Genomic DNA, 21,723 nt, shown 5'->3' on the forward strand with positions numbered 1-21,723 from the left:
AGATAACAAAATGCCAAAGACAGGGTATTCAGAAAACACACATCAGTCGGTCTGATGCACTCTCCTGGCTTAGCACAGATTGTCACATGAAAAATCTTGTGAATAATAGGGAACTGGAACACAGTTGGAGCGAAGGGGAGAGGGCCAGAATCATATGACCCAGTAGAGCAATTAGAGTTTTCAGCAAGTAATTCTGTCGCTCAAAATGACCAGGAGACAGGAGAAGAGTGTGAGGGCTCCTAACATTAACATTTGAGGGAATGCAAATGCTAAATGCATTATGCATTGTATACATATATGAAATTATAATAGTGTACTCACAAAATATGTAAAATATTATAGGTCAGTTAGGAAAATCTTGATAATATGGAAAATTTGAAAGACAGACCCCCCCCCCACCACCACCTCAGGACAACACTCCTATACCCAGCAACCTGCTTCTTGGAGAAGAGGCTATGAATAGGAAAGTGGAAATATCAGTAATTGAATCCCCCACAAAACCCCAGAGGTAGCCTTCTGAATAAGCAGAAAAAATAAAATAAGAAGCTGCTTAGAGAGTGTCAGTGCTACAAAACTCCAGAAACAGAAAGCTTACTTCCGGCTGTTGCGGGAGAGGGAAGGCTTCCCAGAGAAGGTAAGATTTGGGGTGAGGGTGCACACCGAGGGATCGTAGGATTCACAGAGGAAGATGGGCAGGAACAGGCCATTCTGGGCAGAGGGGGGCAGGATGAGGTGGGAATTCACCCACACTGTTTGGACTGTGGGGGACGGTTGGGCATCCTGGCTGGCTAGAGGGGGATAGGGTAAGAAGAGTTTTGAAATGATGGGTTAGGTCCATTTCTCCACACTACATAAGTTTGAGTATTTTCTAGTAGATAATTAGAAGAAAGCAACGTGTTTTTGTTTTGTTTTGTTTTGTTTTGAGCAGGAATGAAAGACACATTTTAGAAAGATTTGAAGAATCTAAAGATTCTGATATCCATGTTCTCTAAAGATATTAGTTAAGCTTCTCGGATGACTTAACACTGAGAAAATGTTGCTCTATATGACAGCCAGGAATAACTGTCACTAAAAGGAGATATTCTATGCTGTAGATACATAAATTAGCATTCTGGATCACAGCGGAAAGAAATCCACTGAACAGTCTAACTGGGCAACTACTGAATAAGTCTGCATCTGGGGCAGGGAGGGAAGTGTGGATGGCCAACAGTCCAGGAAAGGTGACTGTCGGGTCTGGGAAGGTATCACTGGAAGAAGAAGGAACACACTGCTTTCTGAGGGGGATGATGAATTTGGTTTGGGCCCAGTGCCTGACATGAGCGATTGCACATGTGGATTTAGACAAGATGATGGATTTGCTGCAGGTGCGCCCTTGCTCAGGCTCCTTAGTGCACCAGGAATATAGCTGGAAGTGCAAGGTCCCCAGCACCTGGATCATTGTCCTTCCTGGGATCACACACTGATCACATTTCTTACTCTCCCTTGGAGTCAGGTGTATAGTTAGGTATGCAGTTAGGAATGTGAGTGCAGTCCACTACCAGACAGGCCAGGGCTCAGAAAACCCTCTTGTGCAGAGGCCTCCATGTAGATAAGATGTGACCTTGGCAGCTTGTCACAAATGGCCGAGCTGCAAGATGGAAGAAGCCGTGGTCTCCAAAGCAATACTCGGAAGAGAAACTGTCTAGATCTCAGAATGCCCATTTTGCATCCTGTGAATGAGAAATAAATATCTTTCCTGTTTGAACTAACACAGTTTGGGTTTGCATTATCTTTTTTTTTTTTTTTTTAAATTTCACATTGTGGGTGTATCTGTAATGAGCAGTCACTAATCCTGAGAGATAATCTCTTCCCTGGTATTTCAGTTTTATTTTGCAGATGTCTGACACTGCACATGAGCTCCTTGAAACTAACAAGCATTAGTGACCAAAGACTTTGAAAGCCTTAGTGCACTCAGCAATAAGCATTATCTTAACTAATGCACCATTTCTTGGGGCTCATCTCATCTGACTGCCCTCATTTAGAATGTTCTGAACACATGCATTTCTTTCAGTTTTGGGGGGCACACTGAGCTCTGGTGGTCCAATCTGGGTTTTTTCCACTGCAGGAGTCTTTAAATTTGCCTTTCCCTACCCCCTTGAGAACTTTCTACAACTCTTTGCCTGGATAACTTCTTTTCCAGGTCTGGGCTCAAATAACACTTTCTCAGAGCAGTCTTTCTCAATCTCCCAAATTAACCTACACCAACTCCTGTTAATCTTTCATGACACATATTAAGATCTGTAATAATGTATTTGTTTATTAAGTATCTGTCACCCTCTAAAAGTATGAGATCCCAGCAAAGCAGGGATCACGATTGTTTTGTTCAGCTGTTTACTGTACACTCGGCGCCCCACACTGTGTACGTTTGATTGGGGTTACTGAACGGAGGAATGCATTAGGGCTGGATCTGAGAGTGATCTAAATAGGGAAAGATGTTGAGTGGAGCCTGCAGAACAGTGGGCGGAGATGTGACCTTGGGAAACACACGCTGGGCTATAGTGTCACCTCTGGATTTCAGAGCCCCAAACAGTCAATGGAGAAGAATAAAGTTTAAAGAAAAAGAAACTAGACTGTTTCCTGTTCATGCTGGCCACAACTTTAAAAACTGATTCTGTTCTCTCCCAGCTATTGATGCAGGGTACTCACACATTTTTAGTGTGGCCTGATAGAGAGCAGGAAACCACTCATTCCTTCCATCCTCCTCTGTACAAAGGGGAGCTCAGATGAGTGATTTCCAGTGTATATTAGGCCACAATAAAAATGTGTGAGTACTCTGCTTTGACAGCTGAGAGGGAACAGGATCAGCCAGCATGAACCTGTGGTCCTCCAGCGGGACTCAGGGTTGACTTGGAAAGTTCTTGTGATGGACTTAAATGGACAGGTGTCTCCTAACAACTTCAGGATCTTTTCTCCTAAATGGAGTAGAGAAGAGGGGTGGGTTGCAAGCATGAGTAAGGAATATCTAGGTCCTTATTTGGCTGTCTTCTCTCCTGTGAGTGGAACCCTTATCTAGATGTGATAAGGATGCTCCCTAGAGACACCGTGAGCAGGCGGTCTGGGACCTGGGCAGAAGCACGTTTACTCCCCTCCCCCGGGACTCCTCTGCTCCTGAGATGCAGTTGGAGCTCCAGCTTCCAGACTGACAGCTCACTATCAAGTGCCTTCCTGTGCTCTGGAGATGGACATTTCTTACATCAACACCATTAAATCAGCCCGTCAATCAGCGGCATCCAAGTTCCCACAGGAATATAGAGTTGGTCTCTTCAACTGGAGGGCTTGGATTGGCTATCTGCTTCCTTGATTGTGGCTGCTTTCCTACTTTATCTCACCCAAAACCTTCCAAAGGTTAAAATGATGCAAGTTCTATATTGACTGGAATTCTTCTCCCATGCAATATAGAAGTTTATTCATTATTCCAACAAATATTTATTGGGCAGCTACCCTGTGCCTGGTGCTGGGCCAGGAACTGGATTTATTCCATCCAGTGATGATTTACTGAGCATCTACTATGTACCTATCATGGACTGGGAACCAGGCTCCCTTGCCATCTCCTGCAGACAGGAGCTTCCCGGTTAGTAAAAGGCCTGTTCAATGTTTCAATGCCCTTATCTTTCCTCCTGAGGGCATTCTGCTTAGGGAAGAACCAGATTAGGCCCTTGGCAGTCATGGTGAGTAAAAGGTGCAGTGTAAACAGAGTGCCTGAATGGCTTTCAAAGTCTTTAGCCACTAATGCTTGTTAGTTTCAAGGAGCTCATATGCAGAATCAGACATCTGCAAAATAAAACTGAAATACCAGGGAAGAGATTATCTCTCAGGATTAGTGACTGTTCACTGCAGATACACCCAACGTGTGAAATTAAAAAAAAAAAAAAAAAAAAAAAAGCGTTTTGCTCCAGCTCTCGGTGACTTTTTAAAAAACTGGAACTAGTTCGATTACTCTTTCTTTTCCTTGCCATTTCTTCAAACCCACCTGATCATTGATATTAAAGGGCTTCCTCGTAATCACATAAGCTTCCAAGGAAAAATGCAGAGCAAAGTTAGAGAGGAGAGGAAAGCTGGGAACAGCCCAGTTTCCGCATGACAGAGAAGAAAGAGAAACCACTGAACTATTGTGACTTACCAAAGCTGATGAAAACAGCCAGTAGGAGGAAAAGAGGAGCTCAGAGGGATCAGGAGAAAGCTCTCGACATGGCACATAATTAATCCACTCAAACTAAAAGCCAAAGGCAGCAAGGAAAGCTATAATTACCCAAATGCTTTCAAATAGTGGATCCTGGACAGGAGACACAAATGGGTGGTTCCTACTTTAATAGAACTTAATGGATAGTGGGCACTGGCCTTTGTCTGAGGTGGGGCTGGCTGCTGTCCTCTGCCTGCCTCTGACCTCCCAGCTCACTACAAGTCTCCCTGCTCACAGACAGAGGTCCTGCAGTTGTGTCCTCCTAGGGGTGGGGGACTTTTTGCACAATGTCCAGTTTATTGTCCAAGGTCTATCGACAAGGATCCTATAAACAAGGCCACGCCTTTTGTATTACTGGAAAAGAGAAAGAGCCCCATGGATATTTGCCACCCAGAGACCATTGACGGAGTCTTGGGATCAGTGTCCAGGATTTCTGAGAATAATACACAGGGCTTCCTAGTAGCAGGAAGTTCCTCACCGGCTGACTCAAAGGAATGCACGCTGAGGAGTGAGGCAGACACAGCCCCTGGCCAATGGCGTTATGAATAACATCTCAGAGGGGCTGTTGAAAACACCAAAGCCTTTTCCTAATAATTGCTGAATATATAATGAGCAACAGGCTTAATCCTATAATCACACCAGATTATCTGACAGTGAGCTGCTTTCTGCATTTGCACCTACCTGTGCTGAGAAGCAGACATTATCAGTGACATGTCAGAGCAGAATTTAGTTTCGAGGGAGGTTTGCAGGCAGCTAGTGTTATATAATCAGAACCGACTCTGGTCAGTGGTTTTATACCAGGGATATGATTATGACTGAATAAGATCAGTAGGAGAACAAAATGAGACTGATAGGAAGAAATGTGTCTTTCTGTTTCTGTTTATTACTTTTACTTCTAATTACTTTCCTTCCATCCATCATCTACCTTTCAAGGAACAGCATGATGCCAACTCTTCTGCTGCTTTCCACAACAATAGGAACTATTTCTGAGAAAGCAAGGCTCCCTCTGCTTGCAACAGATTTTCCTGAGTCTCTCTGACCTGACTAGAAACACCAGCAAGAAAGGGGTGCATGTGACAGTAGGTGAGGATACATTTATGGTCCACATGCCTTTGTCCTCTGATAAGGAAAGGGGCTGGAATGTCCAATGAAGCAAACCTAAATTTCCTCTCCCTCCCTCCTTCTTCTTTTCTTTTCTTTCCTTTCCTCCCTCCCTCTTCTCCTCCCTCCCTCCCTTTCTTTCCTTCTTTGCTGGGGATGGAATCCAGGGCCTCACCCACATTAGGAAAGGGCTCTGCCCCTGAGCTACACCCCAACCCAAACTAAATTCTTGATTGTCACTGACTGAGCACCCATGCGGTTCTTCGGGCTCTGTATGTGCTCACTCCCAGATGTGATGCCCGTGGTGACCATCTTGGTGGTGTCCCCCAAGCAAGGACCACCCAAAGGGAGCCATTCTGTAGCATTATGGAAGGGCCACACCCAGGAGAGCGCTGGGAGCTTAACCACAAAGGAGTTGGAACCCCAGCCCTTCAACTTCCTGTGTAGCCTTGGGGCAAATTATTCAGTTTTTCTAAAACTGACTTCACTTTTCTATAAAATGGGAATGATACGACTATGAACCTCTTGTGGGGTTTCTGTGAGGATTAGATGGCCTAATGGATGTCACATCCAGAGCCAGCAACTGGCACAAAATAGGAAATATGGCGGCCTTGTTTGGTATTGTTACAAAATCTATCCTGGATTCTCTTTCTCTCTACCCCCCTATTGTGTAATTTAGGAACGTGAGGAGGTGACAACTGTAAAACAAAGCCGACTGGTCCTCGGAGGAAATAAAAAGTATAATAACAGTCAGTCACAGCACCTCTTGGTCAGCACAGCGATTTCATCTGAAGGGTGTCAAGAAGCTGTCAATAAGCAAAGATCCTTAGGGATCATCTTCTGCATGCCACACACAGTGCCAGACTCCTTCGGGGAAATAATGACCGCTCTCCTACTAATAGCTAACACCAATCGAGATGGCTCCCTTCAGAAGCTCAAGGTGAAACAAAATATGATATATGGATCGGCCCCCCTTTGTCACAGCACTGACACTTTTGCTCTCTTTTATCCATGAGGAGACTCTTACAGCCACGTCACCCTGAGGCCTCCCTAGGTCCCAGGGAGCCGTTCCGCCCACCCTGCTCTCTGCAGATGGCCCCAGCACGTCACTCTGCATCCCCCCAGAGCCTTTCCACCTGCTGGGTTTGCCTCATTAGCCTCAGATGTCAGCCTCTCCTGGATCCTGACTTGGCCGCCTCTCTGTTCTCTGTCACTTACGACCCTTATGGCATCTGGTGGGTGATATGGAAGACTTTAGTGACTTTCTCCAAGTCACAGCACCTAGACAGGACGCTAGATGAGATGGCTAACCCTTGTGGGCAGACACCCCCCAAACTGCCACTCCACTTCAGCAGCTGGCACGCCCACCGTAGCTCCCTCTTCCACTCCCTGTCACCCCCCCATTAGCAGGTCTCCTCTGCTCTCTCACCACCAAGTCCACAGAAAGCTGGGCCATGACGGGGGAAATGGGCGAGGACCAGAGAGCGAGCACAGAGCCTTCCACCTTGGGGTGTGGTGACGGAGGGGTGTTAAGGAAATAAGAGGGTGGTGGGAATGAGGCCAGTGAAAAACCCACTCTGGAAAATGTGAAGCTAACGGCCTTGAGAGCTCCTGTCTGGAGGAAGACACAACAGAAACAGTCAAGAGATGGAGTGGTTCAGTGCTGAGCCTGCTCTCCACTTTCTGTCCCCAGTGGGCTGGGGGTCCCCAGGCTCTGACAGAAAAACCCATCTTTGTCATTTGGCTTCCAAGTGGATTTAGCTCTAAGGAGACATCTTCCTTTTAAAATGTTCCCAAGCCAGCTCCCCTGGGACATGGGCACAGTGAAAAGGGCACATCTCTCTTCTATAACCAGTCATCGGGGAGGCGGTGACCACTCCCTGGAGAGGGGCAAGTGATTCATCTCAAAAGGAGCCTAAACTGAGGTTGGACACACAGACCCCGTTTCCAGGTCTCCATGTGACACTCAGCCCTGTCTCGACCCAGGAAGGAAATCAAATGTATTTCAAAGTCTTTGAGGAAACTTAAGCAAGGGCATTTTTAAGAAGGTGCTTAAGGGGTGGACATGCCAATAATTTGGACCCACTTCTCTAAGTAGAGATCCCCAGAGGTGACCTTGTGCAAGGTTTCCTCTAAGAAATAAGGGAACAAAACAAAAACAAAATAATATTCTTTCCACCTTCTTTTCCACATGCTAAAACACAAAACACCCTATTATGAAAAATATCAGACAGAAACAAAAGTTGACTGAGTAGCATAATCAACACCAGTACATCCAGCTCCGACAGTCAGCAACTTGTGGCCAGTCTTCTTTTATCTTTACCCTTCCTTCCCTCCCTCCTTCCTCCTTCCCATATTATCTCAAAGCAGCTCTCAGCCATCATTTCATTTGTAAATATTGCAGTATATCTGTCTAAAAGATGAAGATTCTTTTAAAAAAAAACCCTACATAGTTACAATACAATTATGACATCAAAAGCGATTTAATGTGGAATATTACTCAGCCTTAAAGAAGAATGGAATTATGGTATTTGCTGGTAAATGGATGGAGCTGGAGAATATCAGGCTTAGTGAAATAAGCCAATCCCCTCAAAAGCCAAAGGCCCAATGTTTTCACTGATATGCAGATGATAATTCACAATAAGGGTGAGGGGAGCCAGGGAAGAATAGAGGTACTTTGGATTAGACAGAGGGAAGTGAAGGGGTTATGGGGGTATGAAGGATAGTAGAATGAATTTTGGATATTAATACCCTATGTGCATATGTGACTACACGATTGGTGTAATTCTCCCTCATGTACAACCAGAAGAATGAGAAGTTATATTCCATTTATGGATGATGGGTCAAAATGCATTCTACTGTCATGTAGAACTAATTAAATTTAAAAAAAAATTAAGTTAAAAAAATAAATGAAAAAAAGATGATTTTATGTGCCTCCGTGAGCAGTGTTTCCTAGAACCTTAAGGATAATTCCCTATTAGCATCGCATCTCCAGTTGGTATTCAAACGTCTGACTCCACTTGGTTTTCAACACTTCCCTATGAGGCCTGTGACCTCCTGAGTGGGTGGGAGGATCCAGGAGCACGCAGGGGGCCAGGGCGGCTCAGCATGCTGGCAGAGCACATCCTGTTCTGGGTGGAGTGAGATTCATTTCATGTTGCATTTACACCTCCCTGCGCAGAGAAACACTCCATTAAAGCATTTCCCTGACTTCCGGAGCCACAGGCGCTTCAGAAAGCCAAATATTTTTGAAGGTCACAAGGGACCAATCTCAGTCCAGCCTTTAGGACAACCCAGTGCTCTTGCCTCAGCTGGTGCCTCTGTGCCGTTAGCCGTGTTGCTGGAGGAAATGAGGTTGGTCCCTGTGCCCCTCAGCTTGGTCCAGAGATATCTTGGCTGACTTCTCTGTTGACGTGGGGTGGGTGGGACAGCACTCAGGAAGTCATCAATAGATGTTAGCTGTTCCATGAGCCCTGTTTTGACTTTCTTAACTAATCAGAGCTAAAATGTTAATGAGTGCTAAAGGCTTCCATCCATTAGGGATTTGCAAAACAGCTTTTCCCAGCACTGATACCAAGAGAGATGGACAGATATGCAGGCCCTTATCTTTGAGAGATGCAGAATCTAATGAACAAGGTGCAAGAATGAATAACCCTGTTACAGTGGACATCAGGTACACAGAAAATACTAAGGGAGGTGCAATTAGTACTTAATTCTGCCAGGCAAAATGGTGGTCGTGGCTGGGAAGGCCTCACAAAGAAGGTTACATTTGAGCTGGACCTCAAGGCTGAGCCAGGTTTTACCAGGCAGAGAAGGCAGGCAAGGGCGGTCAAGGCAGGAGCAGCAGCGTGAGGGACAGCACAGAGGCAGGAGGTAGTGTATGGGGAACAGGAGGACCTGGCGCTACAGAGTGGAAAGCCAGTGGGAAACAGGGTCAGAAGGGAGACTGGATCCCTGGGCAGGGCCCAGCCTGTGCAGGGATCTGCAGTGCAGTAGGGCTGGAGCCCAGCCTTGTTCTGGAGCCGGCACTCAGGACTCATGGAGGGACTCTGGGAGAGCCTCTCTTATGAAGATGATGTCAGGCCCAGGCCCAGCATCATGGGGGTGTGTGGCCAAGCCTCTCATCACATACCAGAGGTGGCTCTCTCCATAGAAGAATTGGAAGGAGTGGGGGACGACGGGAGGCCGACTGTTCTGCTGTGTGTTTGGGGAGGAACTCTGGGTCCACTCTCCCAGTTGGCAGTGCCTGGTGGTCCTTCAGCTGGAGCTGGGACAACCATCCTATGGTCAGGCTAAGGTCTGCCAGAGCCCGGGGCCAGGCCTGGCACTAGGCTGGAGTGACCCTGCAGCTGTTTAGTTTGAGGCATCTGGTCACACTTGCCACCGGTCATTCTTCACCCAGGCTCCTGCTCTGATAACATGTCCAGGTCATCTGCCTGGCGCACCTGGGGCCTGCTTTGGTCTCCCGGGGCCTGGCCTGGACCCTAGCCTGTGCACACACTTCTTAAGCTCCATGCCCACTTGCCTGGCCCTGGGATTCTGGCTGACCTTGGGACTTCAGGCCACACAGAGAGCTCAGCAGCAGCTAGTGTGAGGCAGGAGGCATGGACTGTGTACGCAGGACCCACCTCTGGTCTTCTTCATCTAGTGGCTCAGGGTGGCGAGCTACTAATGGACCCTTGACCTGGTGGAGAATGATGCTCTATTGGCCCAGGAGATAGGGCACCACCCCACAGTTCATCTCAGAACACTTTGTCCTCTTGACCTCTATTCACCTCTCAAACTTCTGTCACCTGCATGCGTCACTGTCCCCCATCCCCAGATCTCCCTGCCTGGTAGAATGTTAATATGTTTTTCTTCAGGTGCCCAAGGACAGTCGTTTTTCTTTGGGAGACAGACAGAACCTGCTGTTTGGGGAGTCAGGGAAGGAGGGGAAGTAAGGGTGGGAATCATTAAATGAATATCCAACTCCAGCTTCTGATCCCACGAACTTCTAGGACCATTGGTCCAAGTGCTGCTGAGAGAATGGCGTTAGGGAGGACAGGCAGCAACAGCACAGTGAGAACTCTCTGCATTGAATGGAAAATTCAGTGGTGCCTGTGAATTATTTGTTTCTCATTTGCTTTGGAAAGAGATCGTCTAGAGAATTTGGAAACCTACATTCCATTTCAGAAAGCAGACCAGATTTCTGCTGACAGTCAGTTTGGCAGGGGGTGGATTTTGTCTGTTTTTGCCGTGTGAGCTCATTTTCTGGGGACCACATACACAGTACTAATTCTAGATGCCAACGAAGCTGCACCTTCAGCCACAAAACTCTAATTAGCACCGAATGGCTTTTGATTTTTTTTATTTAGAATGCATTTTAAGAAAATACAAGGCCTTCCTTCTGCAGTCAGCACCATCAGGGACAATGTTTAAACGTCTTTAACTAGAACGTGTAGTCAGCCTTCCCATGCTTTGGGAGTTTCAGCAACTTTCAACCACAGAGTCTTGTGTTCAGTTGTATAAGAAAATGACTGTGGTTGGATTTCTCCCAAGCTCTCAAAGGCTTTGAATCTTTGACCGAGTGCTCTTACCATAGTTCAGCTTTTTCCTACATAGAAGGTTTTACTCAACATAACAAGTTAGCAAGACAAGAAAAGTTAGGTAAAGTTTCCTGTAGAAAATTCAGTTCCTAAAGAGTTGGGTTAAATTTTTTAAATTTGAAAAAAAAAAATGCCCAGAGCTGTGGCAGTGATAAGCTGAGAACTTGTTTTTTTTGCTTTTGGGGACAGCAAGAGCCCAGGGCAGAAGAAGTTTGACATATTCACATGTTACCATCCAATTGTTAATTCAGGTTTCATCTTTCCAACTATTCGGCAGTTTTTCCATTCACATATTATCCTTGCCTTGCTCCCACTTCCTGTCCAAGTGGCACTGTGGGGCTCAGCCACACTTGCTGATGAGATAACTGAGACACAGATGGCCAGGCGAGGGCTTTCTTGGAGAGATGTTCTTTTGGTCAGTGGGATTCTATTCCACGTGGTGAAACTGCTCCCTTCATGTCCTCCCTAAGAAACTAAACTCCATCAAGAGAACATAATCAAACTAGCCATACAAAATAGCAGGACACTGAAATTCATCACAAGCTACTAAACAGTGAATTCCATTGGGATAGGAGGCTTGTGAGACAAGGTATGAGGATTCCACACAGTGGGTTTAAAACACAATAAGATTCTTAAAAAAAAGAAGAAGAAGAAGAAGAAGAAGAAGAAGAAGAAGAAGAAGAAGAAGAAGAAGGAAAGTAGCAACTGGGGTGGTTTCAGATGAAGAAATAACCACGTTAACCTTACTGCCGTTAAGCATTTGCATCTGTGAATCGCAGAGGCTCAACATAAAGCAGATTGCCTGGATCCACGGAAAGCCATTCTGGCATGAGAACGTTCTCTTGCCTAAAGTGAAACAGATGTGTGAGAGGGACAAGCAAATTCTCTGGTGGGCGTATCAACATTCAGAATGATATAGTTATCCCAGGAACTATTTATACACTGTGTGACGCAATGAACATAGAACCCTGACCGCACTTTATCCCTAAAAATTCAATGTAAAAATCAGAAACTTAATGTCTAGAAAAATGAGAATTATTAATGCAGGTGAAAAACTTAGCGTATTCACATTTCATCCATACACACACACACACACACACACACACACACACACACACAACGGAAGGGTATCTACCAACCTAACATTATACCAGAAGTTAACTCTTCAGAATTTATGGCCAAGTGCAGCCTGAAAAAGGTGAATTCAGATTCACTTGCGTGTTCAAGTGCCACATCCTGTATGTATTTCCGAGCAGGCAAGAGTATACCAGGGTCATCTGCCTATGTGTCCACATGTGGGATCCACAGGAAAATCAGTTTGGAAAGAGCAAAGTGCACCCAGGCTACCCGACTTGGAATGCGGGTCAGAACTTTGAGAGCAGGAGGCAGCTGCCCGGCTGTCTGCAGGTCCTGGGAGGGACATCAGAGACTCAAGCCAGAGCACAGGCCCTGGGGAGGAAGAAAACATCACATCCTGGAGGGCTACCTGGTCCAAGAGAAGAGCATCCACAGTGGGGAGGAGAGGAGAGAGGGTGGAGGAACTCTCAACACACAGCCATCAGAAACCAGGCTGGGAAAGATCTCAAGGAAACTTCAGGGTGAATCAATATGTAAAGTGAGTATAGGTCATAGACTGGAAGTAGCTACACAACAGATCAATATGATAGAAATGGATGCAGATATTTATATTGTCACATTATAAAGTCACAGGAGCATTCCATTAAACACACACATACACACACACATACACACACACACACACACACGATATAGCATCAGATGCCACTGAGAGGGCTTGGAACTGTCCTGTGACCACATAAGTACAATAATTGGTGACAATAAAAAAGTTTACAAATTGTGAGTTGTACATAAATGAAATAAAAACCCATACTGACACCAACAGTTTTTCTACTCTCGTAGTTGTGCAGATTAAACTTTAGATACAGTCTTTATCTGAAGTCACAAAGCATTTATCACACAACAGTGCCCACGACTGTGACGCCAGCTACTGGAGAGGTTGATACAGAAGGATGGTAAGTTTGAGGCCAGCCTGGACAACTTAAGGAGACTCTGTTATAAACCAAAAAATAAAAAGGGACGGGGCTGTAGCTCAGTGGTAGAGCACCCCAGTTTCCATCCCCAGTCTCACACACAAAAAAACCCAACTGCCCCCAAACAAAGCACCCACCGCAGTGATTAGTATTCTACAGAACAGACTCACACAGCACTGTGTCTCCACCTCTCCCATTTTGTATTTATTATGAGCGCCAACAAAAGGGAGGGTGCTCTTCATTTTCTCTTGATTTTACCAAAATAAAATCTGAAATTGTATCCCAACATTAACAAAAATTGAGTGAGGGTAAAAAAGAATGATCACAACTATCAAACAACACTCCCTAAAAGAAAAGCAGTTAGAGAAGGGTGCTCTTAAAAAGAAGGAGCTCCAAATGTGGATCATAAAGAAACAAAGGCTCCCTGCTGCCCAAGGTTGGTAGTGTTTTCACCTTCAGTGGCGTGACCTCCTCCTGGCTTAGTCTGAGACGTCTGTAGGCCACTTCTGAAGGAAAATGTGCAGAGCAGAGAAACCCGCTGTTAATGAAAGCCTCTAGCATCTGAACTTAATAATGCCATTTGGAGTCTATCTACTTTTTCAACAGTATAGATACTTGAGCAAATCGGGCTGAAGTTATACATAACTCGGTCGTGTATTCCAGTGGTGATTAATCTCTTTTCACATGTGCTTGTGCAATCTCTTACGAAATACTCTTAAAAGCAGCCCAATTAAAAAGAAGGAGGCTGTGGTTCAAGAAGCACCATCAGCCAAGCAATGGAGACGTGGCAGTTTAGTTACCTCTAAGTGGCTTTCAGCTGCCTGCCACCGCACTGTGTCACTGCCCTTATTCATTTATCTTCATACCTGAAATGCCCTCTCGTTTTCCTTTTTTCTTTCTTTCTTTCTTTTTTTGTACCAGGGATTGAACCCAGGGGTGCTTAACCACTGGGCCACATCCCCAGCCCAATTTGTATTTGATTTAGAGATAGGGTCTCCCTGAGTTGCTGAGGCTGGTTTTGAACTCATGATCCTCCTGCCTCAGCCTCCCGAGCTGCTGAGATTACAGGTGTGTGCCCCTGTGCCCAGCCTCTCTCATCTTTTTTAGCTCATTTAGAACACAATTGCTTCTTTGAAATCTGAACTCAGTGAAGGAATGTTCTTCCTACCTAATATCTAACCTACTCTTCCTTTTCTCTGTTAGTCGTTTGGCTTTCACGGTTGTGTATTATTAGCTATCTTGACCTAGTCTACACTCTATCCTCTAACTCAGTTATATGCTCTTTGAGGACAAGAAACTCTGGGTTATACTCTGTCCATCTCTACAGGAACTTTCCTCAAAGTGTGCTCCTTGCATCATCAGAATTGTCTGTATATTTTATCAGAATACAACTTGTTGATTCTGAAGCTATATGGAGGGTGGCCCTAGGTAACTGCATTATTTTTCAGTACTGAAGGTTGAACTCGGGGACTCTCACATGTTAGTCATGCACTCGACCATGGAGCTACACCTCAGCAACCTGTGAACTTTTATTTTGAGACAGTATCACCAAGTTGCCCAGCTGGCCTCAAATTTGTAATCCTCCTGCCTCAGCCTCCTGAGTCTCTGGGATTACAGGTGTGGACCACTGCACCTGGCTTCTGGAAGATGCATTTTTAACATGCTGCCCTTGTCACTTTCAGGCACACTAAAGATTCAGACCCACCGTGTCCAAGGACTACGCAGGAGGACTACAGACTGCTATCCATAGAATTGGTACCAAGAAATATTATTGACTATACAAAGGCACACAAGATAAAAAGCCAAACCAAGACAACAAAAGCAACTAAACAACCAACCAAAGACAATGTGCAAAATTAAAGGAGTTGGGATCAGTCTTATACCTATAGCAAAATCACAACCCAATTATCTTCACATGAAGTTGACTGTACATGAAACACTGTTTTAAAGGGAATGCTTATTTCCTGATCTCATGGTTTCTGCATAAGGTAAACCATCTCCCTAAACTCTTACTTAGGGAATCATTTGGTCACCTCCTTTCCCTTCCCCACCCCTCATTGACTTTCCCCAAGGATCCTTCCCTTCCCGTCTCTATTGCTCCTTTTTTGCTTTTTCACCTATGAGATGGATTGCTTTCTACCCATCACACTGACCCACAGGTCCAAAAGGAGGAGAGGGCACATCACAAAGAAGAGCAGGGCCCCACACAAGTTTCAAATTAGAACAAGACACCCCTTTCTTTGCCAGGAAGCATGACTTGGCAAATGGAGGGCGTCCATGCTCTTGTGCAGTTAGCAACCTGTGAAACTGTGTGTGGCAGCTTGTCAAAAAATGGTGGAAGAAAGCACCTGGGCCCATTAACCGTGCTCTGGCATTTTTCTTAAGATGGCTTTTCCAGATCTCTGTTTTTATCTGTCTTCATACATTTTCCCTTCAGGGCCAGATGCTATTGAGTAATAAGGAAAGTTTCAAACAGTATTCATCTGAATACTCAGAAGTCAGTTGCATGTGACATGTTATTGCAAAGCCCGTGTGAAGGACTTGCATGTTATTTCCATGGAGGAATGAATCAAGGGAAAGGGGGAAATAAATAACTTTGGACTGTAAACGGGAGACTGAGGAATTCTCATCTCTGGAGATTTTTGGAAATAGCTAAGATATGACCTATCCTTGGTAGTTTACACTTGATCTGAGCCAGATGGCCTCCTGGGGCCCTTCTTTCTCCATGAAGTCACTTTTACTATAACCCAAGGCTCCCAGTCCCTGCCCTCCTGATGTTCCTGCAGGAGCCACTGAGGCCTGGCGTGACCACCTGGGTCTGAGATCCTTGTATCTTATGTCCCCAACTACATCCCCCACTAGATGCCTGGTGGCCATTGCAAAAAGAGTAGGCACTCAGGCGGGGCTGCAAAACGCTCCCAAAATGCAAAACACGTAGATTTCTCAGGGTAAAATTACATTATGACAGCATTTCCAGCCTGTGAGATTTCTGGACTCTCAGGAGACTGTGAATAACTCAAGGTCAAGGCCTCTGTTTCCTCCATCATCCTACTGCCTGATAGGGCCCAACGAAGAAGCCGCTCAACAAAAACTCCTATTTGATCAGAGAGTTGCAATTCTCCGTTCAGTCTGCTTCTCCTCCAAAAGCCCCTCTTTGTTTGGTTCCTGGAGACATTCCCCCTCCTGGGTCACTCCCACCATCACCCTCAGTCATAGTTTTCTGGCCCTGGATCTGCAAGTGTCCTTGCAAGGTCAGATGGACCCACACGCTGGTCAGCTGAGGGTGGCCAAATTCTAAGATGGCCTCATGACCTCCGGCCCCTGCTGTTGCTCCCGTGATATGTCACACTGGGTACAAAGGGGTTCTGCAGTTGAGGTTACGCACCAGTGACTTTAGAGAGGGAGACGATCTGAGTGGGCCTGACCTCATCAAATGAGCCTTGGAAAAGCAGAGTGCTTCCCTGGCTCATTGCAGGAGAGAAGGCCGGGAGATTCTGCATGTGGAGCATTTGACAAGAGGAAGGGTATCCACTACCCACGTTGAGCTAGAGGGGACCAGGGGGCAAGGACCTGAGAAACCAAGAGTTATCCCTGCGCAGGGGACGGGGGACCTGCAGTCCCGCAGCATTCCGGCATTGGGGTCATCACCTGCATGACCTCCAGGTGAGAGCCCTGGCGACGGGCACCTTGCTGCAGCCTTGGAGACCCTGAGCAGAGAACCCAGTTGAGTCCGCCTTCTGACACGGAGACTGTCAGGGAGTAAACAGGGGTTATTTCAAGCGGCTGGTTTGTGGTCATTTGTCACACCAGAATAGCAGATGAATCTGGAAGCCTCCTGGGAACGTGTGCAGTAGCACTCTACTTGCCTGCCAGGCTCTAGGACAATCTCATCTCTACCAGGAGAGACAAAGAGCGGGCATTGGTAGAGCAGAAGTAAACAGGAGCCAAGCTGGTGACTCTTGTTGTCTGTATTTTCTGGACCCATTCAAACCACCTGCTTCATATCTCCCCAGCATGCACTTCCCTCCCCAAACCCCTAGCCCCTCACATATGTCAAGTCTAGCGGAGCTTTAGCATTTTATGGGAAGAGTCTCTCTGCTTGAACTACTCCTTTATGTTCCCAGGACCCCAGTGGGCTTTAACCCAAGGCGGTTCTGCAGTTTGAGGTTAGGAACCAGTGACTTTAGACAGGGAGATGACCCGCGTGGGCCTGACCTCATCAAATGAGCCTTGGAAGTGAGCGGTCAGAAATATTTATATATTTATATAGATACATGTATACAGTGACCCTGAACTTCAGAGTCAGCTCTGGAGCACCTTATGGGTGTGATCAGTGACATAACCCGGGGCCGCTGGGACTTGAGCCCATGGGAGTGAGACAGCTGCACTGCCCATGTCTGCAGTGAGATCCAAGATACATACTGTGACAAACACTCCTTTTCTAAGGTTCTCGGCCTCGCCCAAACTGTATGGTGCTTGGCAGAGTGCTGCTCCAGAATCTAGCTCTCTTGATGTTTCATTTCTCCTTTCAGAAATCCCATTTTCCATATGTTTAAATTGAAAATATATATAGCCCTTGAACAGAGCAGCTCTTATTTTTTGAGAGGAGAAATGATTTTCAAGTGCCTTGCTTGATCCCCTATCGTGACTAATCCCCCCTTTTCTCCTTAAGCACCTCTGCTCAATCCTCTCTTCAGGACTAACGTCACTCTGTTTGGCATTATGAGTGGCTGTTTATATATGTTCCCCCATCCCCATCCTTGGGGTAGATAGTGTGGCCCATTTATCTTTATGTCTCCCCGGGGCCTGCTGAGGGGTTTCGCCTCAGCACTGAGTTGGATTTATAGCTGAGATTTCCTTTGCTGTCAGGTTTCAGGTAGGCTCGGAAGTCCCTTGATCCAGGGAAACGAGGGCCAGGAGGCAGCTGCAGTTGAATCCACCCTTGGAGTCTCCTCAACGAGAGTAAGGGGTTGTGGGAGGGGTGGCCCCACAATCCTGAGGAGGCTGAGAAACCCCTCAGCCAGCAGCAAGCCCAGTCGCTGCTTCTCTGGTGTGACTTTTCTCAGCCTTGGCTGAGGTGAGGTGCCTTCCCTGCAGAGCGAATTTGGAACAATGCAGTTGTTGTTTCAAAGCAGGAAGAAAAAAAAAAAAAAGCACGGTGGTGGGAAAATGTGTGGAAAGCCTTTTTCTTGACTTATTTTTTGAAATGTACATTTTAAGAAAAGGAGTCATGCAGACAAAATGTGCAGTCAATTTGGAACCATGAAGGAAAAGCCTTTCCCACTGGCCTTTCAAATCTTTTATACTATGTCTAATCATTGATTCAGTCACTCAGCAAACCTCCCATGCACCCTGATTCCAGAGTCTCTGGGGCGGGGATCTTCCAGGGTTCATCTCCACATCCCCAGTGCATAGCACCTGGAAGACAGCAGAGGCTCAGACTGGGGGCTGGGAGGAGGCAGAAATGGAAAGGGAGGGGCAAAGGGAGGCCAGGGAGCAGAGCGCTTCAAGGAGAAGGGGAGGAGGAGCTCCGGCAAACAGCATGGAAAGATCCTCCTTTCAGAAGAACCAAAGGATGGGGAAATTACCCAGTCATCTGAAGGGGCTGCTGACGTGAATGGAGGTGTCTATCAAAACTCATGTGTTGACATTTAACCCCCAGCTCCTTAAGAGGTGGGGCTGTGAGTGGGGGTGATCAGGCCTGAGGACTCCGCCTTCGCAGATGGGATTGGCTTGAGGAGAAATTCATCCCTTTTCCTTTTTCTGCCATTCTGTCCCTTTTGTCCTGTGAGTAAATGGTATTCCTCTCCTCTAGAGGATGTGGCAACAAGGTACCATCTTAGAAGCAGAGAGCGGGCCTGTTACTGACAGCAAATTGGCTGACACCTTGACCTTGGGCCTCTGCGCCTCCAGAACTGTGTGCAATACATTTCTATTATTTATAAACCACCCAGCCTCTGGCATTTTGTTATATCAGCAGAGGTGTTCAGGGAAGAAGGCAGATCACAGTTGGGTGAAAAGTCAACGAGGAAGCGCTTACTGACGGTCACAAGTAGACATGCTTAAATGTTCATCTAGATGTTCTGTTGAATGACTGCCTCCGTTAACTCTGGACTACCATGAGGCTTTGGCTCCAGAAGGCCTCCCCTAGCTCATGGGCTGAGGACTTGGTCCCCAGGGCAGCAACGTCCAGGGGCAGGATTTCAGGGAAGTGATTGGGTCATGAGGGCTCTGGGAGGTGGGGGAAACTGTAGGCAGGTAGGGCATGGTTGGGAGAGGTAGGTCACGGAGGGGGTGCCCTTGGGGGCTCTGTCTTGTTCTTGACCACACCCCCTTTCTCTCTCTGCTTTCCCTGGCTGCCATGAGCTAAGCGACCTTCCTTCAAGGTGCCCTGACCAATGGGACCAGCCAGACATGGAATGAAACCTTGTAAGCCGAATTAAACCTTTCCTCCTCCAAGTTGTTTGAGTCAGGTACCTTGGTCATAGTGAAGAAAAACTGATGCACACAACTACTATGCAGCGATTGAAAGAATAAGGTAGATTCGGATTGGGGTTTTTCAACTTTGGAATTATTGAAATTTCGGCTGTTTTATGCTTTGCATAATGATTGGCAGCATCCCCGGCCTCTACCACTAGCTGCTAGGAGCACTGCTCCACACACACTTAGGTTGGGATGGTCTTAAAGTTCTTCAGAAATTTCCCCTGGGGGGCAAAATAGCTCCCACTGAGAATCAGTGATTTATACTTAACTGACTTGGAAAGATCTCCAAGACAGAACCTTGAGAGAAAAAAAGCATGTGGCAAAAAACCCCACATTTTATCTGATATCGCTTATGTAAGAAAAGTATTATATCCATGCACACAACTCCACCCATCCGTATTGTATAAATAAACACATTTAAATTGGGGAATGAAATTGACCAAATTATACTGTAACATTGTGTACATGTGCAAATATATAACAATGAATTCTATAATTATGTATCGTTAAAATGCACCAATAAACGTAAATACATAAATAAAATTAAAAATAAAGTGGACTGAAAGGACAAAACTGTTAACAGTGGGCAGCTCTGTGGAGAGGGGCTCGGGCCGGGAGTCAGAGTGAGTTTTCGCATTATCCATATCATTTCTATCTAGAAAAATAATGAAAAATGGAAACACACTTGGTGTTAAAATTAATTGGCTTGATGAACAGAAATTGAGATATGGAGAAAGCCCAGATAAACCACATCTTGACAAAGTTCAATGGCATGAATGGGGCAGAATTAAAGGAAGGAATTTTTAGGATGTGGGAAAACTGAGCACCGCCAAATTCAATCAAGATACAGTTTTGTATGAAGCACTATGAGAAGGGAAGCGGACAACTTCTAAAATGCTTCCACTCTCCAGCTCGAGATTTCAACGGTGCCTTGCCAGCGATGACTTTCCCCCTAGGTTAAGTACGCATGCAATCATAGAACTTCTGTTTTTCCACTGCATGTTTCTTTAATGTGCATTTCTTCAGTGTTGTGTACAGCTTTCTCTCACTACAGTGCTGATGCTATTCTGGAAACTGTCACTCTTCAGCGTTGGAAGATCCTGAGAATAAAAGCTGACTGTGACTGTGTTTGGTCTGGCAGAGCCTGGCGTGCTGCAGGAGTGTATTTGTTTTTCATTAATTTGTTTGTCATTTTTCTCCATGATCTATGGAACATTTATTTCCCCTGAAGCAAAAGGATCTGAAATGTCAAAGGTTTCTCTTGGTTCTGCTGGGGTAATGAATTGTTGAGAAAAAGAGATTTTTCTTGTACACTATTTTATTGTGGAAGGAGACATTTTGTGACCTTTTGCAGTTTTACAGTGATAATGAATTTTCTGACCAACCTAGAAACCTTGGACTTCTTTGTTAAAACAATACAGTTTGAAGAATAACTTTGACCTGCACCTTTGTAGAATTAATCATTTACAGGTTTTGGGAAAAAATTGATGAGTTTGGTCTTTACCAAGACATTCTAATTTATTACTGTCGCTGAGGTGGTATGTAGATCTATACCACATTAAAACATCAAACAATTAACTACAGACCCAAGTCCCTGAACTGAGATTTGAACACTTTTGGTGGGGGGAGGGATCAGCTCCAGAGACTTAGCCTGATCCCAGAGTCTCCTTTTTCTCTGTCCATTTTAAGAATTTTAAACTGTGAAAGTCATACATATACTGAGCAGAATGAATACGATAGTAAAATTTATCCATAACCTTACTCCCCCAAGTGAATGGACCATCATAACATTTCTGTGTATTTCTTCTAATCTGGTCTTGATGCTCATATCACTTTTTACACAATTGAAATGACACTGAACATGAAAATTTATAGTCTGTGGAGTTTTTTTCCTTTAAAATTACATATAGTGTTTTGTTTCTAATCTCTAAATGTTTTGAGGGAAAACTACAGGAGAAATAAGTCCTACCATTTTCTTTCTGAATGTAGTTAAGTGATTAATCCACTAAGTGATTAGATCCCATTCTCTGAAATTGTAGATATGTTTATGATTTTATTTTTCAGAAGTGATAAAATAGGCTTCATGAACCCAGGATACAGGGTGAGCTCAGATAATGATGATATTGGATGAGAATGTCCATGTCTCCCCAAGACAGAATGACTAACCAACCGATGTCCCAGCTACTACTCTGGTCAGCCAAACAAATGCACAGATGTCAAAACCCAGGCCAGAGTGACCTCTCAACTTTTTCCAAAGGCATGAGTGTGGGGAATTTCCTCCCCT

General features: G+C 45.5%; 1 protein-coding gene and 1 long non-coding RNA gene across 2 annotated transcripts in view; one reads left to right on the forward strand and one right to left on the reverse strand.

Moving 5' to 3' along the window:
• Arsb (arylsulfatase B) overlaps window positions 1-21,723 on the reverse strand; it is a 171,237-nt gene that overhangs the window by 24,865 nt on the left and 124,649 nt on the right. The gene's annotated exons all lie outside the window — the stretch shown is intronic.
• On the forward strand, window positions 124-17,189 carry LOC110598513 (uncharacterized). Its single transcript, XR_002484360.3, has 4 exons — window positions 124-634; window positions 5,153-5,302; window positions 6,000-6,260; window positions 14,639-17,189. It is a non-coding gene; the product is annotated as an uncharacterized LOC110598513 (long non-coding RNA).

Source organism: Ictidomys tridecemlineatus, chromosome 1 (assembly GCF_052094955.1).
Source record: "Ictidomys tridecemlineatus isolate mIctTri1 chromosome 1, mIctTri1.hap1, whole genome shotgun sequence".
In the NCBI taxonomy this organism is placed as follows: Eukaryota; Metazoa; Chordata; class Mammalia; order Rodentia; family Sciuridae; genus Ictidomys; species Ictidomys tridecemlineatus.